General features: G+C 41.2%; 1 non-coding gene across 1 annotated transcript; it reads left to right on the top strand.

Annotated features, from left to right (window-relative positions):
• The first annotated feature begins 936 nt into the window (after positions 1-936).
• On the top strand, positions 937-1,009 carry TRNAR-CCU (transfer RNA arginine (anticodon CCU)). The gene has a single exon. It is a non-coding gene; the product is annotated as a tRNA-Arg (tRNA).
• The last annotated feature ends 4,053 nt before the right edge of the window (positions 1,010-5,062 follow it).

Below are 5,062 nucleotides of genomic sequence, written 5' to 3'. Positions count from 1 at the left end.
GCAACGACTCTTGATCTCAGGGTTGTGAGTTTGAGCCCCGCGTTGGGTGTAGAGATTACTTAAAAATAAAATCTGGGGGAAAAAAATAAACACCTCATGAAGTAAAATGCATAGACTTGCAAAGGAAACAAATTTTACTGGAATTCAGCCAAAATATTAACTACAATTAAAAACTAATTTGGGGCACCTGGGTAGCTCCGTTGGTTAAGAATCTGACTCTTGATTTCGACTCAAGTCAGGAGCTCACGGCTCATGAGTTCGAGCCCCTCATTGGGCTGTGCACTGGCAGTGTGGAGCCTCCTTGGTATTCTCTCTCCCTCTCTCTCTCTGCCTCTCCCGTGCTCACACACACTCTCTCTCAAAATAAATAAATAAACATTAAAAAAGATAAAAAATAATTCAAATAAGAATTTTAACCTGTGATACGGCAAGCTACACGCTTCTTTGTTAACACTTTTCTTTCTTTCTTTTTTTTTTTTTTTTTCAAGTAGGCTCCACGCACAGCACGGAGGCCAATGAGGGGCTTGAACTCATGAACCTGAGATCAGGACATGAACTGAGATCAAGCGTCAAACACTTAACTGACTGAGCCACCCAGGTGCCCCTATTAACGCTTTAAATAGCGAGCTCTAGCAGTGGCTCTAATAAGTACCATAATTTCAAAGAATGACTAGTGTAATTGATGCTTCGAAGTTTCTGCAACAACCGAGATCTGATATGAAAATATCCCTGATTTCTAGCCGTGGCAAAGCGACAGGTGCTGCTAATACTGCTGTGGTTTCTCCTTCAATTAAAGAATTGTAACTCTTAGCTAGCTGTTAGTTAAAGATGTAATTTTATACCCATTCAAGTTCATGGACTTACTGAATGATTTATGCATGCACCATCTCAGAACCTCAGGTTAACAACCCTGCTCTAAAGAGTAAAAACAGGGGTGCCTGGCTGGCTCAGTTGGTAGAGCATGTGGCTCCTGATCTCAAGGTCATGAGTTCAAGCCCCATGTTGAGTGTAGAGCTTACTTTAAAAAAAAAAAAAAAAAGAGTTAATGGGATAGCCACTTTGAAAAGCTCACAGAGTGTGAGCAGGGGAGGGGCAGAGAGAGAGGGAGACAGAGAATCCAAAGCAGTCTCCATGCTGTCAGCACAAAGCCCAACGTGAGGCTGAAACCCACAAACCTGAGCCAAAGTTGGATGCTCAACCAAGTCACCCAGGCACCCCATTAACTGGTTGTTTTAAGAAAAAGAAAGTGAAACACAACGCATAGAATGGGAGAAATTATTTCCAAATAGTCTATCTGATAATAGTCTAGCATCCAGGATATATAAAGAACTCTTAAAACTCAACAACAAAAAGATAAATAACTCAAATGAAAAAATGGGTACCAAAATAGACGTTTCTGGGGCTCCTGGGTGGCTCAGGCAGTTAAGCATCCGACACTTGATTTCAGCTTAGGTTATGATCTCACAGTTTGTGAGTTTGAGCCCTGCGTCCAGCTCTGCACTGGCAGTATGGAGCCAGCTTGGGATTCTCTCTCTCTCTCTGTCTCTCTCTCTCTCTCTCTCTGAGCCTCCCCCCTCCTCAAAAATAAGTAAACATTAATTTTAAAAGAATAAATAGACATTTCTGGGATGCCTAGGTGGTTCAGTCGGTTAAGTATGCAACTCTTGATTTCAGCTCAGGTCATGATCTCACTGTCTTGAGATCGAGCCCCTCATTGGGCTCAACACTGGGCAAGGGTCTTGCTTAAGATTCTCTCTCTCCCTCTCCCTCTGCCCCTCCCCCACTTGTGCAGGCACACACGCATTCACACACAGACTCTTTCTCTCTCTCTCTCTCTCAAAAAAAAAAAAAAAAAGACATTTCTCCCAAGAACATATACAAGTGGCAAATCAGCTCATGAAAAAATGCTCAACATCGTTAGTCGTTAGGGAAATGCAAATCAAAACCACAATGAGATACCATTTTACACCCACCAGGATGGCAGTAATCAAAAAATTGGAAAACACCATGTGTTGGCAAGAATGTGTAGAAAAATGGGAACTTTTTTATGTTGCTTGTGGGAATGCAAAACGGTAGAGCCACTTTGGGAAACAGTTTAGTAATTCAGAGTTACCAAATAACACAGCAGTTCTGCTCCTAGGTATATACCCAAGAGAATTCAAAGCGTATGTTCACACAAAAATGCAAACATGAGTGTTCAAAGCAGCGTTATTCATAGTAACCAAAAAGTGATGACAACCAAAATATCCATCATCGGTGGATGAATGGATAAATAAAATACATTCTAACCATGCGATGGAATACTCTTCAGCCATAAAAAGGAAGAAGTATTGATACATGCTGCAACATAGGTGAACCCTGAAACATTATGCTAGCTGAAAAGAAGTCAGACGCAAAATGCTGCACATTATAATTATTCCATGTAGTCTGAAATGTCCAGAATAAGCAAATCCACAGAGACAGAGAGTAGATTAGTGGCTGCCAGGGGCTGGCAGGGGGGAGAGGGCAATAGGAAGTGATCGCTCTGAGTACAGGATTTCTTCTGTGGGCCATGAAAATGTTCTGGAGTCAGATAATGGTGATGGTTGCACAGCTCAGAGAATATACCGATAACCACTGAACTGGTTACAGTTCAAAAGGGTGAATTTTAGAGGCACCTGGGTGGCGCAATAGGTTGAGTGTCTGACTTTGGCTCAAGTCATGATCTCACAGTTCGTGGGTTCAGGCCCCACCACATCTGTCTCTGTGCGGACAGCTCAGAGCCTGGATTCTGCTTTGGATTCTGTGTCTGTCTGTCTATCTGTCTGTCTCTCTCTTTCTCTCTCTCTCTCTCTCTCTTCCCCCCCAGAGTCCCCACCTGACTCTGTCTATCTCTCTTTCAAAAATAAATAAACATTAAAAGTGTTTTAAATAGATAAACATTAAAAACAATTTTTAAGGTGAATTTTAATGTAGATGTAAATATGTGAATTACATGTCAATAAAGCTACTGAGATAAATAATTTACAAATGAAATTATTAAAGAAAACTTCATACGAATCTCAAAAATAATTCTATGCTTGAAAAAGGAAAAATTTACACAAAATTCTTTGTGTAAAATTTCAAGATAATTTTTTAAACCTCCATATATACATATTATATTTAAACTTCTGATTTTCATTTTTGTGTTTTAAAAAATAAATGTATGATGGTGCCCCACTAAGTCAAAATTCTTTTTTTTTTTTTTTTTTTTTTTTTAATGTTTCACTGTCAGCGCAAACTCCAACGCGGGGCTCGAATCCACAAACCACAAGATCAGGACCTGAGCTGAAATCAAGAGTCAGATATTCAACTGACTGAGCCACCCAGGCGCCCCAAGGCAAAATATTTAAATATCTGGAGTAAACACATAAAATGCTTTAACTTTTACCATTTCTAGGAAAATCCATGGATCCCAATATTCAAAATTAATAAGGCTTTGTAAGGTCCCAATACAGTATAACCGTACCTTGGGTTGGCTTGTCAGTTGCTAATCTTCGTGTTTCTGAAATGACTTATTTATGGAAAAAGACAGCCTCACTGAGGGGAGGTTAAACTGAAATACAAGAGAACAAGATCCCCAGAACCATGATCAGCAGCACGTTCTCCACCAAGGCTGAGGTCAAATGGGAAATGGGAAGTTTCTTTTTAAGTTACTTTAAAATCCTGCCCGGAGGTCATACATGGATTTAGATTTTTGCACCGAATTCAAGGTAGCTTTTCGATGTCTCTTCTAGTCACTGTGGCTGCATAATAACTCACCTCAAAGCTTCATGGCATAAAACAACAACAATCATTTTATTATCTCTCACGGTGGCGGCGCATCAGAAATTCACGAAGGGCTTGGCTGGGTGGTTCTGGCTCAGGTATCTTATGCAGTTGCAAATAAATGGTGGTTGGAGCCTAGCAGCTCGGGCTGGCCAGCCTTCTCATACTCTTCCAGTAGCCTTGGGGCCTCTCCATTTAGGCTAGTTGGGGCTCCCTTACAACATGGCGGCCTCAGGGCTGTTGCATTGCTTATGAGGTGGCAGAAGGCCACTCCAGAGGGAGTATAGAAAGAAAGGAACTGAATTGCAGTCTTATGACCTAAGCTTGAAAAACATCTAGTATGGCTACTGCAAGGTTGGTTACAAGCCTACCCAGAATTCAAGGGGAAGGGACTCAGACAGCATCTCTTAGTAGTAAAAGTGGTAAGGTCCTCAAAGAGCATATGAGATAGAAGATTTTTTTTTTTTTAAGATTTTATTTTTAAGTAATCTCTACACCCAACGTGGGGTTCGAACCCACGACCCTGGGATCAAGAGTTGCACGCTCCACCTCCTGAGCCAACCAGGTGCCCCAAGATGAAAGATATTGTCGTACCCATCATTGGAAGATAGAATGTGTTCAGTGCCCGTGGCTGTAGCTCTCATTTTTCTCTGCTGTGTCGCATTAAACTCTGAAGTATACCACCAACCAAAATGACACTATGGAGTTTATAAATAAAATATAAGGGTGGATGGGCAGCTCAAATGTATATTAAGCAAGGGTGCTGGTAGAATCTGTTTATACACTGGCTCTTGAGGAACTCGGATAACAGTATAAACATTCCGTGGACTTACGGAAGGTGTTTCATGTAAGTTTTCTCGGCATGGTTTTTTATTTTGGTAAGATGTGTATACTTCACAACGTACCACTTTAACCCGCTTTAAGGATATAATTCAGTGGCATTAAGCATATTCATGTTGTGTAGCTGCTGTCACCACCCCTTGCAGAACAGTTCCATTACCCCAGACTCAAACTCTACACCTAGTAAACAGCAGCTCCCCATTTTCCCCCTCGACCCCAGTCTCAGGATGGTTTGTTTTGTTTTATTTTGTTGTCAGTAGGCTCCACACCCAGTACGGAGCCCAGCATGGGGTTTGAACTCACCATCCCAAGATCAAGACCTGAGCTGAGATCAAAACTCAGACAGTTAACCAACTGAGCCACCCAGGTGCCCCTTGAGATAGTTTTTTGGGTTTTTTTTTTTAATTTTTTTTTAACGTTTATTTATTTTTGAGAC

Source organism: Acinonyx jubatus, chromosome E3, assembly GCF_027475565.1.
Source record: "Acinonyx jubatus isolate Ajub_Pintada_27869175 chromosome E3, VMU_Ajub_asm_v1.0, whole genome shotgun sequence".
NCBI lineage: Eukaryota > Metazoa > Chordata > Mammalia > Carnivora > Felidae > Acinonyx > Acinonyx jubatus.
This window is presented reverse-complemented; position numbering and strand designations above follow the sequence as displayed.